The sequence below is a fragment of the Rhodnius prolixus genome, unplaced genomic scaffold, assembly GCF_049639745.1.
Source record: "Rhodnius prolixus isolate KJV_2025 unplaced genomic scaffold, Rpr scaffold_3, whole genome shotgun sequence".
Taxonomy (NCBI): Eukaryota; Metazoa; Arthropoda; class Insecta; order Hemiptera; family Reduviidae; genus Rhodnius; species Rhodnius prolixus.
The window spans coordinates 7,229,471-7,244,319 of NW_027411603.1; the positions used below are offsets into that span (position 1 = coordinate 7,229,471).

General features: G+C 33.8%; 1 protein-coding gene across 12 annotated transcripts in view; it reads left to right on the top strand.

The window, feature by feature from the left end:
• Nucleotides 1-14,849, top strand: part of LOC141453431 (uncharacterized) — a 330,813-nt gene that overhangs the window by 125,968 nt on the left and 189,996 nt on the right. The window lies entirely within an intron of this gene.

A 14,849-nucleotide genomic window follows, 5' to 3' on the forward strand; every position in this document is an offset into this window, starting at 1 on the left:
TTTTGAATGAATTCAGTGAAACAGCCCTTCATAGCCAAAAAAAACAGCCCTTAATAGCAAAAAACTCCCTTAATAATTATAATAAAAAAAAAAAATCAAACACTATTCGTCTCAACGTCAAGCTAAACTAACACGAACATTTTTTTTGGAATATTAATATTTTACAGTAATATTTTCAGATCTTTTAAAATATAATTTAGTCAGTATTTTAGAAAAATTTCTTAATAAACTCAATGAAACAGCCCTTAATACAAGAAAATCAACCACTATTCATCTGAACGTCAAGCTAAACTAACACGAACATTTTTTTTTCTATGTTAATATTTTATAGTAATATTTTCAGATCTATTTTTAAATATAATTTAGTCAGTATTTTGGAAAAATTGCTGAATGAACTCAATGAAACAGCCCTTAATAGCAAAAAAAAAGCCCTTAATACAAGAAAATCAACCATATTTATCTCAACGTCAAGCTAAACTAACACGAACATTTTTTTTGTATATTAATATTTATAGTAATGTTTTCAGATCTTTTTAAATATAATTTAGACAGTATTTTGGAAAAATTTCTTGATGAATTCATTGAAACAGCCCTTAATAGCAAAAAAAACAGCCCTCAATAGCAAAAAACAGCCCTCAATAGCAAAAAACAGCCCTTAATAGCAAAAAAACAGCCCTCAATAGCAAAAAACAGCCCTTAATAGCAAAAAAACAGCCCTCAATAGCAAAAAACAGCCCTCAATAGCAAAAAACAGCCCTTAATACAAAAAAAAAAATCAACCATTATTCATCTCAACGTCAAGCTAAACTAACACGATTATTATTAAAATTATTATTATTGCATGTATTTGTAGTGATGTTTTCAGATCTTTTTAATCAATATTTTTTTGTCAATATGTATTTAATCAATATTTTTGGATTTCAATTTTTTTTTTAACGAATTCAATGAAACATGAGTGGAGTTTAATATAATAGTAAAAACTGGATTTTCGACTGAAACGTCAAAAGTTAGGTATTAGTACTGAAATGGATATTCTTAAAACAATTAATTTGAAAATATGTAGATACTAGTTGTAAATTCTAAATATTAGTACCAGCTACTTCCTCGTTACGATCAAAGAAACGGAAATAAAGGGACAAACTTGAGCACAGAGTACCAGACTTCCGGTCAAACATAAGTTATAGATTTCATAAGTTATAGACTGCATAAGTTATAGATTTCACGATGTGACTACTAAATGATCAGCCGATTTAGTATATACCACTTATTATTTAAGGAGATTCGATATTTAGTATTTGATTAACGTTATACCTGCCAATGATTGGCACGATTATTTCACTATCTTGTTCTAAATTCTCTGTTTTAGAGTCAGCCAGAATTCATTATTCTTAACCAAAAGATTATTAAAGAATTACTCGATTTCACATTTTAATTAAATTTAAGTTTATGTTTTGTACTAAATAATGCATCTGATTGGATATCTTCCGAATTTTTCAAATATAAGGGGCGGCTGAAATATTTTTTTTTTTTTTTTTTTTTTTTCTTTTTTTTTTTTTTTTTTTTTTTTTTTTTTAATGATAAGAGTAAGGTTTCAAAAAGATTATTATCTTGCCTCTTCATAAAAAAGAGGCTGCACTAGGTTTCTTTTTCCCCTAAATTTTTACAGGTATACAACAAAAAGGTAAGTTTTAACAGGATCGCATGGTGCAGCGACGCACTGCTGGGTACTGGAAAAAGGTAAGTTATTATTACGTTAAAATTTCAGGTTGGCTACCAGGAAAACATATTCAACTTAGGATATTTTTCTGAAATTTGGGGTATCCACTAAGTTTATTTGGGGGGTATTTAAAGTTCAACGGTTCTAGGGCGGGTAGGGTTTTTTTTTTTAGGACTTAAGTTTAAACAGGGGTACTTAAAAGAACCCAAAGCTTTTTTATTTGATTTTTTCTGTATTTATAAATGACATTATTGCCTGCTTAAGACGGTAGAATTAAGATTTCATGATGTACTTAACTAGTAACTAGTATTAGCCGATTTAGTATATATACCACTTATTTAAGGAGATTCGATCTTAAAAAAAAAATCGATTGCAGTACTTTTGATGGTTATTATCAAATCTGTAACTTGCAAGTATCTTTTATTTTTGAGGGGGAGGTTCCCCCTCCCCAAAATATAGATAGAACTGCTAAAAAATGAAAAGTGGTATTTTAGAGACAAAAGAATTGATATTGTAAAAAAAAAGAAGTTTTTTGGGGGGCGCCGCTTAGTCCCATATTAAATCCCTTAGAACTATATTTTTTTAAATTTTTACAGGTTGCCAAAGGTTGAATATGTAATTATGATAGTTTTAACAATATTTTTGTGAACAATATTTTTTTTTTTTAAATTCTAAACTAAATAATATTTAATTTTGTCTCAAAATGTGTAATTTGACATAGTGCTCCAAATTTTTGGGGACTTACAATGTATTAGAGTGTTTGGGAGAGTTTTATGTATTTTATTTATGGAAATACATATATGTATTTGTTTTTTTTTGCTAATGGACACACCAAATATGTATTGTTCTACGTCAGACAGTATTTTTTTATTTTTAGCATACATCAAAGAATACATTTCAATTATATAATATATTTGAATGGAACAAACTAAAATTATATTTATGATTATTTTAATTGTCAAAACTGTTAAAATGAATTAATCTTATAAATTGATTTCTTAAAATCTTGCAAAATCGCTAATGAATCTGCAATTGTTTTATGTTTTGATGTATTTTTTGTTTTGATGAATTGTAAAGATATAAAATGAGGCCCTTTCCTTCTCACAAAGGTCCCTTAAGGACTAAGGGAATAAATATTTCTTGAACCAAGATTTTATGTAAAATGTACGTGTCGTATATATATTTTTTTTTGGTTACCAATAAATCTATTTGTCTTAAACAATATTATTATCGTTATTATTTCATTTCCCGGATCTCCTTGTTGTAGACACGAAGATATTCTTCCCCCATTTTCTGATGAAAAAAGATAATGGGGGCGGAAAAGAAGGGAAGTATAGTATTTTCGTGGTAAAGGGAATGGATAAATATGTGTAGCATTTACAGGAGTTCTTTTGTTTTCTTGATAATTTAAATATGAAAGCAGACACAAAGTTTATGATATCATTTCCGGTATAAATGACCACATGTTCAAAATAATAATTAAACACAAGAAATGGATAAACAGACAACTTGATGGTTACCAGGAACTGAATTTCAATTATAGAATAATTAATATTCGTAGTATTCAACATATTGAATTCAATTCTAATTAACTGGATGATAAGAATAATAGGTAAACTTACGCGTTTAATAGTAAATATTCTTATTAAAAATAAACTATTTAAAATTTGTTCTTTCGTGTAAAACTATGACGATAATCGAGGATGCGTTTTTTTTTAGTTTGTTTTTCTAATAACGGATGCCCTGAATTACAAACAGGATGAGATATTTTTTTTAAAAAAGGGAAAAAATGAACTGTTTCCGTTATCTGTACCATAATATGGTACATCATGTTTGTAGAAATAAGGCCCATGACAATCGTTAATAAAAGAAGAATCTTGGAATTAGAATCTGAATACGAAGGCAATTCAGACCAAAATGATTCAAAAAAAGAAGAAGAATAGTTGAACTATTGATTAGTACTTTGTTTTTATTGTTAAAAAAGACTGATAAGACTGAAATCCATTTAAATCAACGATTACAATAGATCATTAATTTTGAAAGTGAGGCAAGTCCATTTAGTTATAATAGAACCTTTATTTTTCTTAGCCAGCACTATAAACACTATTGGATTATAAACTTACATTATCTAACACCACAAAATACAAAAAATATGTCTATTAATATTTACCAATATTTTTAAATTTATTGAACCGCAAAACCTTAAATAGCTCGAAATAACAAAAAGTGGACTTGCGCCCCACTTTCAAAATAAACGGCACATATATACATTCATGTATTTTTTTAAACATGAATTGTTGATAAACGTGAATGAACATGAAATCTTAAGTGCAATTTTTAATGCAACTTTATAAAGATAAACATCTTTGGTTTAAGTAGCATTCTACGATTAAATTGATTGGTACTTTCACTTCATCTAAACAGGTAAGCGTTAAAACAGGTAAGTAATTATTAATCTACTTTAATAATATCAAATTTGAATATAGTTTATCTACAATTACATTCATAATTTGGATATACTCCCTACAATTTTATTCAAATGTAATCTAAAATAGATAAAAATAGGCATATTTTTAGGATAGACTATTATTGTACATTACTTTATATTTGGTTATAAAAATTCAATTTATTGTTATATCACTTTCAATTAAAGGGACTGCATTTAATTGTACTTTAGGTACGAATTATTATTACAATTAGTTAATTGTTATTAAATGTGCGTAACTTTTGCTCTATCATTCACGAATTTTTAAAATTTTAAGGCGCATGCGCGTATTTTGTGTGATAATTATTCAGAATAAAGATAAATCAAAAGAATAATTTGGAATAGAGTTATTACTATTTATGAAGATGTACATATGTATATATTTCATCAGTATTTGGACAAAAAACAATTTATTACGAATGAAAATGGCCAGCATAAAGGTCTGTCACACCTTCTAATAAATTCTAAACTAAATGTAATGCAGTAAAATTACTTAAATGATATCAATTGTTATAAAATTTGTAGAAAACAAAAATTATATATCAGCACTTTTTGAACATTTCTAAATGGTTGAAATTACGATGTGAAGTTCGATTGAAATGTTAGGTACTTGCTGAATTTTATGTACCCTTTTAGAGTTAAAAAATAATATTCTCCACCAAGATCTATGTGCTTAAATTTGTAGCAGAGCTAGCTAAGAAATATGAATGTATTTAAAAGTTATAGCCGATTAGAATGAATGGATGAAAATGATTAGAGAAGGATTACGGTGATTTTAATTTCGGTTAAGCTATAAGGATGGCAGGAATATAGAGTAGTGATCCATCCATTAGTTGGTAAGTTTGTATGTAAATAGTTGTATACAGGGTGAACCAGTAAGTTATGTCCATAGGCCTACTGTGTGTAGTACATCTAAAGTGGAGTTCAATGGCGTATTGGCCAACTTCATATTTTCTACTGTTCTTGAGTGACGTCACTTAATTTTTTTTACTAAAATCATTACTTTTTTCCAATAAAAATTTAATAACTCAGAAAGTTTAAGTCCAAATTCGATTCTGATGACACGGCTGGAAAGACAGATAAATTTCCTAAAAATTGACACCATTTTGAAGTATAAGTCATTCTCCAAACAGCCTCAATCTTTCTCCGAAAACTGAGAAAATAAAAGTAATAGAAATTTTTTAAGAAAACTCATTAGGCCCTTATGGGGATCATTATCAGAGCTATGTGCTGGCCACTTTTTATAAAAGTTTCCTTGTCTAATGTGGGGCTTTCTAACGCGGTATATCATTTTCCAGGATTCCTTTTATCTTCGTATGAGAAATTACACTTGCTTTGCAAGAAATCGTGTTCACGAGCACAGAACAGTGTTAGTTTATCACGTTGTTTAATTCATTGAAACTCTTCAAGTAGTCAATTTTTAAAGTAGATTGGCCTAAAATACGAAAGTCAAAGGTTACAAATTGCATTTAAAAAATGGCCAATACATCATTGAACTCCACTTTAGATGTACTACACATAGTAGGCCTATGGACAATACTTACTGGTTCACCCTGTTTAGTAGAGGGATGAATGTGTGAGGCGGAGGTATTTATAAGTAAGAATGGAGAATGGAGTGATATTCTAATGATAAGCACCTAGACGATGCTGGCTGTATGGCGAAAGCCAATGCCAAAAAAAAGGCAAGAAAAAGAAAATAGCGATCTAGTAAGACTGGTTTTGTCAATGATAATTATAATGTCTGTATTTAGCGCTACAAGATATTCTTTAGGTGCATGATTGAAATGTTCATTTTAAATATCAATGGAAAATAAAATAAATATAAACAAAAAATAAAAATATTTCAACGATTTAAGTAGCAAATAGATCTTATATTAATTATAAATTTAAATGTATGATTTTTATGAAATGTATGAATTATGCAACTCCTTAGACGGTCGTAGACTTTAAGAAGTGACATTTCACGGCATTAAAAATTGTATTTTTTTTTGTGTACTGTTAATTATAAATAAATACTATATTAATAATTTTATTAGGTAACTATTTATTTTCATGGCCAAGATGGACAGCTCCAAAATTCCCAACAAAGTTATGGAGGAGAGCCTGGACCGTTTAAGAAAAGGGAGACATCCTAAGGTTGATGGTGCAACAGAAGCATGCAATGGATCGAGAGGATTGGCGGCAGAGGAGCATCAAGGAGCTAATTAGTGAGCTGTAGCTCCAGTTGATGATGATGATTTATATTTTCACAGCAAGTAAAAATTCCAAGTTGTAGTTAACTTTTATAAGACAAAGACAGAATGCGTTCCACTAGATTTTATAATATTCACAGTAAAGTTTGCCTAGCCCTACTTGAAGTGTAAATTTTTGCATGTTCCCAACTACAGAGTAGTTTTGTTGACAAATAAAATGTCGCCCAAACATTAATTAAGGACGTTTATATATTTCGCCCCAACACCAGAAGTACGCTGTTAGTGTAAAGATAAGAGGTTCCGTTCTAGCGTAGGGTTCTCTAGTTGTCTACAAGCTCCCTCTAGGAGTTGCTTCCCTTTACTTTAAACATCGTCTTCCCTTATGCTTGGTGGGGGTTGGGTGTGGGTGGCCCCAAAAGCCAAGCGTAAACCCAGCATTTCCACACTATCCCCTATATAATTATATAGGAAGACCTAGGGAAGGAATACCCCGAGACTTGGAAGGGCTAAATATTTGTAAGATCGGTGTGTGTTGGATGAGGGTTGGTACAGGCTGTGGAAAACCCTTAGCACTATTCCACAACGAGAGGTGGGGTGGTTGTGGGGGGGGGGGAACATTGCGGTAAGTTTGGTGAAGGGCAGGAGTTGGCCGCTGCCGCGGTTTTCGCGGCCCCTTTTGCCTGAGTAAACTCGAAATAGGCTCCTCTTACTCCTGCTTCCTTGTTGGTGAAAACACCCTCCAGAACCAGTGTAGGGGGAGCGGGAGGTCTCATTCTGACCGCACCAGATGGGGCTTAAACATCCACCCACAACTGTGTGCTCCTCCTTCAGTTTTCTGTTTAATTATTGTGTGCACGGCCGTATGATGGTGGCAGAGTACCATCCTAGCATCTCTTTGACCGGATTTAATAATTACTAATTGCTGAGAAGATAGAATGAGTTGGTATGATCACAGACAGAGTGAGAAAGAGAGAGAGGCAGAAAAAGAGATAGAAGATGGTTTTCCATATTTCCGCTTGGTACTAACAGCGATGTAACCGGAAAGCATCTGTGGGCAACCCCATAACCTCCAGCTATATTAGCAAATATAGTCCCACTTGACTTACTACATATCTTCGGGCGTTCCTCTTTTGATCTTATTTCGTCAGTACTATCATATACTGGGAAATGCCGGTCGGAACTAGATTCTCTCTCTAATGTACAACCAATTTTCCACCCTTTACATATATGCATTTTCACAATTAGATATGAATCTAATAAATACGAATTGTTATGCAATTAATTTCGTAATTAACAGTTCACGAAATGTTGAGTTAAATAGTCAAAGTTATTGCGAGAACTTCCTCTTTTTCCTTTGTATGTGTGCGTTTTTTTCTCAATTTTCTCCCCTTTTTGTTATTTTAATTTCCGATTTTCCATTTGAAGAGAATCCATTAATTTTTCCACTTGACTGGTACCGCTCGACCTGACTTGATGCTTGAAGTCATTTGTAGTTTCAACATATACGTAGATGTCTACAGTCATTCCCTCCTCATCAGGGCTGTTAAAACAAGTGGTTATTTTTGGTAGGGAACGACGGAAGGGTGAGAAAGAAAACAAAAAATTGTCCAGAATCCTTGTTGCTATTCCCCCCCCCCCCCTACGACAGACTACACACTTAACTTGAGAAGTACGACATCCCCAACCCGCGCTCTTATCAGGTAGAGTGGCTCTCCTAATGCTCTTTAGTCTCAAGTGAATACTTTCATGATTGACAGGTCCGCTGCTTTCATTTATTTATTTATTTTGAATCGTTCATTGATAATCGATTAGTAAATATTGTAAATCGAAAGCATTAAAAAGGGTACCCACTTGATCTCATGAAGGGATACAATCGTCTGAAGTTCGAGAAAGAGGAGGCCGATCCCGTGGAATGGTCGCGTTGTTTCTCAAGGATTTTTTTGTTAAATAATAATGATACCAATCACGTATCTTATTCGACAATTATTTAATAAAAACGTATAAATTAAAATGGGCAGAATAAGTAATGCCTATTGTTTCAGGCTGGCTTTACAACCAAACTACTAAATTAGGTGTCTTGGACAGAGGTGATTAGCAAACATTCTTTACTATATATTCCTCATATTAACACATTAAATAAAATGATGGTTTTGGCTGTTTTCGACCGTTGTTGTTAGATGATTTTTGGGGAATATCGAGGGGCGGTCTTAAATAAAAACAACTTCTTTGCTTTATACCAACGTTTCGGTAATTTTTACTACCTTCTTCAGGATATTATAAAAAAGTCTGTGAAGTTTAATGTAGAGCTACGAGTGTATCATCATAACTGTTGAACATCACACGCAGAGCTCTATTCGTAGCTCTACATTAAACTTCACAAACGTTTTTATAATACCCTGAAGAAGGTAGTAAAAATTACCGAAGCGTTGGTATAAAGCAAAGAAGTTGTTTTTATTTAAGACCGCACCTCGATATTCCCCAAAAATCATTAAATAGAATGCTAGGACTATACTAGTACCGCAATACATCTTAGCTTTGCGGGTCTAGCCTATATAACCAACCTCTAACTCCGGCAATGTTATCCATTACGTTTTAGCATGTGCTTGTAATTTGAAATATTCAGCATTGAAATGATGTTTCATTTTAGGCGCCACGATAGTCGAGAGCGGTTATAGGCTAGACCCGCAAAGCTAAGATGTATTGCGGTAGTAGTCTAGGCCTTGAATTTTATTTAATGTGTTAATATGAGTAATTTGTAGTCAAGTATGTTTGTTAATCGTCTCCGTCCACGACACCTAATTTAAGGGGAGTTTGGACGTAAAGCCCGCCTGAAATAATAGGCAATTACTTTACTTAATAAACCAGAATGCTATTAAAAAATAATTTAAAAATTTACCCCCATTTTGTTCTGTTTGAAGGTGGCTTTTGTACACACCCAATTGATAGAATGAATACAGATATTGATATAAAAGCATTTTTTTTAATCTTATCGTTTGTTTGCAAATCAAGAGGTTATTTTGTATGCAAACGGAAGTAGCTATCTCCCATCTAGTTATGATAATGCAAATTTCTGCCTATGTGTTTGTTGTGTATATATAGGATTATCTGTGCAAGTGTGTGTAATGGCAGGATCATTTGATGGTGGTACTTCCCCCCCGCAGGATTCACAGAGGGGGGGGCAAGAAGGATGAGCGGTATACCACCTGTTGAGCGCTAAAAAACGAGAAGCATACAAACACTCCTGTAGTAACCCCATATCCTCTTCTTCCAGATCCTGACATACACACACGCACACACACAGAAATCTTCATACATACTCGTGCGTACAGATCTAGAGAGAGAGAGAGAGATCTCACGCCAGTCCACTCCCCCTCCAGTAACTTCATGGTTATCCAGTACCTAGTACCTCCTCTACTAAACCTTTACTCCTACAATCACCGACCTTTTTTCCAAAGGCTGGAAAATTCAGTTATTCCAGGCTGAAAGGCACACAGGCTCCATAGAACTCTCCCCTCTCTCTAAAACATCTCTTACTATCATCTTGTATTTTTGCCACTCTGTGTGTACATATACTGGAGATGGTTTTTGGGAGACTTGTTAATTCTTCCTTGTTAATCTCATCTCTCTCTCTTTTATTCGCTCGCTCTTTCTCCTTTTTCCCAGCATCCCTGAACCCTTCTTTTTCAACACAAAGAGTTCATGACCACATCTACACTCTTAACACACACCGTATGTGGTTTTTACACCCTATCATATTCAACCAAAATCAACTGACACCTTGCTGCTGTGAAATCTCCACTCACTAATAACACCTTTCATGTTATTATTCTTTTACTGAAAAACGTATGGTTTGTTTTTTTAGTGACTTTTCTTTTACTTTTCTTTTTATTATTTCGACTTAATTGTAAAGAAGGAAAAATCTAACAGGTTGTTTGAACTGTAAAGTAATCGCCATTTTTTTTCAGGCGGGGCTTAACGTCCCAGTTACTAATTAGGTATGGTGGTGGGGGCAGAATCATATATTTTACCATAAACATTTTCTCCTAACAAATAAAAAAAGTAGCAAAACGCAGGTTTTGAACCGAGGATCTCCTGCTTACAAAACCATGCTTCTTAACTACAACACATCAACATCCGAACCATTTTACTGGGAAATTCGATTAACTTGTAAGTAAGTAAAGTAATCGCCTATTTTTTTTCAGGCGGGGCTTAACGTCCAACTACCAAATTAGGTGTCGTGGACGGAGGCGACTAGCAAACATACTTTACTGTAAATTCCTCATATTAACACATTAAATAAAATCGCAAGGCCTAAGACCGGGGAATCGAACCCAGTACCACAATATGCATATTAGCTTCGCAGGTCTCGCCTCTAACCGCTCGGCTACCGTGGCGCCTCTGTGGAAGATAAGCTTCCCAAATTTTGAAATTTTTTTAGAGTAATTAATGGCCCCCTATCTCTGATATTATTAGACTTATTGGTACTTTACTTTATGCAGTAGTTAAGCATTTATAATATGTAATTAATAATTAATCTTATTCGTTAATGTAGTTTTCTTCAATTACATTGTTAATCTAGGTGTTCTCCCCATAATGTAATATATGTGTAATGTAAAATAGATTCTTTACAACAAGTACTCAATTAAAGGGCTACATTAAATTACAGTTTGAAAATGAATGAATTATAATTACAAGTGTTCTTTATTTGTTACTATCTATGTAATTTGTGCCCACTTAAGACGAATTCAAGACTGAAATTTCGTTTTAACTCCGTAATTCAAATTACAACAGTAAAAGACCAACTCTAACTTTCCCTTTTTCTTCCTTAATGTGCGAGTGAATGTGATGATTATTTAGAATAAATATAAATCACAAGAATAATTTTTTTGATTGAACAATAACGTTGCGTATTCACCTGAGAAGTGTCTACGCACTACAACTGACCATTCGACAGTGTTCAATGGCCGGCATTGAACACTCTTTCATACTACAGCCCGGAACTTACATAAGACAAAAGTTTAAAAACATTTAGTCAGATATATATGAAAGGTTCTCAAATGAGTGAAATGGAATTCTTTTGTTGGGCGGAAGTAATAAATGTAAGAAGAGAAAAGAGACGAGCCAAAGAAAAGCCAGCCAGGGTGTGATGACGTCAACACAGAAAGCCGAGAAGAGTAAACTTCAAGGAGGTTTCTAGACAGAGGAATGGGGGGTTTTTTTATTTGGGGGGGTAAAGGAATGGGGCGGAAGTAGTTTTAAGTCATCTTCTTGATTGCTATTGTTCCGGTTGTCCATTATAGCTACTGTTTCAAAAGGCTTTTCCGGGCTCTGACGTCTAGGCATTGAAGGAAATCTCTCTCTGTCCCATCCACTCTCACCACCTCCATCTTTGTCTTACACTCTCACTGTTGCACGCTTTCATTCCAAAAATTTTGTCTTTCTCATTTCAAATCTAATCAACATCCACAAATATCGTCTTAATGGGCCCACCAGCTCTTATCGCTTATTCTCTCTCTAATTAAACTCGACAGAGGAAGTAAAGAGGTGAGATCATATTGAATTCTAGAGATTGGAGTTTATTACAACGGAAATAGTTTACTTTTAAGACTTTTCTATTTATGAGAAAAACTCTGGACGCAAGTATTCAACAACTTTCATTATAGAAGTTTTTCAGTTTTGAACTAACTGCAAAATGTTTTTCAGTTGTACCTGTCACTTGACATACAAACGGGACCCAAAGTGAAACACACTCTTCCCGAAGGATAAACTGAAAATTTATATACGTATTAAGTTACCTCTTCTGAGAACGTTTTGTAAGAGAAAAGTAAACCACAAGTTTAAAGTTTTTAAAATTCATACAATGTCCCGAAACCCGTCTCAGGGAGAAGCAAATCTCCCTGCTGACAATTATGGTATATGAACAGGATAATCCCTGAGACACACACAGACACACACACACATATGAGCCCAGGTTATCATCCGATACAATATTCCGGACATGAATGTAAAAGTGAAGGTAATATTAAACGAGTTCCACACCAGCTAGCTAGCTAACTAACTATTCCTGCTTGTTCCTACTTCGTCGTCGTTTCTGAAAAGGATCAAATTCTGCTGCTGCTAAGTCCTCCTTGTGGTAGCCGACGAAGCTATTGCTGCTTGCGGTCTCCAATCACGTACACTTGCAACCGACTTAAGCCAACAACGTGACTATATTAAACTGCCTTACTTAAGTCCCTCACAATACTATATATATATATATATATATACTTTGCCGCCCAAACTGATGCTGCACGCAAACTACAGGCCCGCCTCCCCCTATATAAAAAAAAATTATTGTGCGCCCACTCACATGACTTCCTCATAGTTCACTATTCTCATAGTTTTCTACAAACTATCAAAAATAGTTTTGGCATTGAAATAAATCATCACTATTTAGAAGGCATCTATCTACCTGATCCCCTTTCACAAAGAAGAATCATCGTTTAATCAAATTTTAGGGGGCAAAAATTTAGTGACGTCATAGGATATAGATTTATGTTGGTACCCGGGCATTTAGGATATAAGGGAAATAAAGCGGCAGATCTATTGGCCCGGGAAGGCTCTGCGGGACACTTCGTTGGCCCGGAGCTCTGTTTTGGGGTTTCAAAGTGTGTTAAGTCTGCGGCCATTAACTTATGGGTGCAGAGTAGGTCTCAAGAGTGGTGGCTTGCCACCTCTGGGGCAGAGACAGGCGAAGGAGTTCATTAAAGGCTATTCGCCAAGGCTGACTGCAGAATTAGTCCGTCAAGGATGATTGTAGGCCTATTAACTGGCCACTGCAGGCTCAGAAAACGCATGGGCCTGGCAGATGACAGCCTTTGCAGGTTCTGTCAGAAGGAAGAGGAGGAAACGGCACTACACGTGTTGTGTCAGTGTGAGGGGGCTTGTCTGGGGCTAAGGATGTTACTTCTCGGGGAGGAAAAACCAAGGCCTGTGAGCTTTACCCAAGAGCCGCTCTCCAGCATCAAGATTCTGATTACAAGGACAGGTCTGGAGGGCGAGCTCTAAAGTTGGGGAGACACAATAGATCCAAAGGGGTCGCAGTGGCGTAGGCATTGAGGATGCCCTAGTTTAATCTAATCTAATCTAATAGATTTATGTTTGTAATGATTAAACCAAATATCAAAAAAAGTCATTGGAGAATTTCCCCCCTCATTCCCAAACACGAAAAATCTATTTCCTGAAGTGGCATTTCCGGTCAGACAAAATTTTCTTCAATTTTTTTTTGAAATTTAGACTCTCAATTTAGAGGAAAGCCTCTACTAAGAAAAAAAATGCCCTGAATAGAATTATTCTGGAAAATTATTATAGTTATAGTTATTATAGTTATAGTTATTATAGTTATAGTTATTATAGTTATAGTTATTATAGTTATAGATCTAACTAATTTTTATAAATACAATTAAATAACCATATTTAAAAAATTGTTAAATCACTAAAAAAATAAAATAATCCTTACAAAAAACTAAAACTTTGAATCAAGTAAAAGAAGCGGAACAATTTCCGACTAATTTAGACGATATCTTATTGTGATTACCTCAGTTGGTACCTTACACTAAATTTAAAATTTGAATTTTAGGCTATTTTTCGTTTGGGGGGGACACACGTAAACCGAGAGAGAGAGAGAGAGAAAAAACCTCTTTGTAGTTATCAAAAGTGGTATTTCCGGTGGAAGTGAATCGAAAATCTACGCGATTACAATGTTACTTATGTTTACAATATTAGTAATAATAAATTTGTTGATGTACGTTCATTACAATGGGGGTAAAAAGCAAAAAGCATTTTAGACTTGATATTACGTCAGCCGGAAATTAGATATTTATTGAATTATAAAAAGTAAGAAGGAAACCAAGAATGGCTTCCAAAACTAGTTCTACGGAAATAGGATTAGAATAATGCAGAAATACTTTCATTAATGAGGAAGAAAGGAAATAATTATTTTATAAATTGTAATAAAGCAGAATTACATCCTGTTAAATATTCACGGAATATAAAGTAAAAGGAATGTAAAATTGAAGACAAATGATGATAATAATAATGATATTACAGATATACAGGGTGTTCATTTTAAGACGGCTCAAATGCATTTCATGCTTAAACGGTTAATCTGAGAAAAAAATGTTAGAGGAAAAATTGGGCAACAAGTCAGGTTAGCCAGGAGGTTATCAACTGCTCTCTGTATCTGAGGAGGCACAGTACATGCTTCACCAGTTGAGTAAAGTGCATTATTTTTGATCAATTAAGGAATAAGTTTGATCCTTTACATGAAAGATATTGATCACTTAAATATGTGGCAGGAGGTTTCCAATTTTTTTTTTGGTAATTAAACGCAACTCTCCCAAAATCTACCAAATAATTATAAAAACCTTTTTGTTTGTAACAGATGTAAAATTAATTTTTAGCCATTTTGTGAATG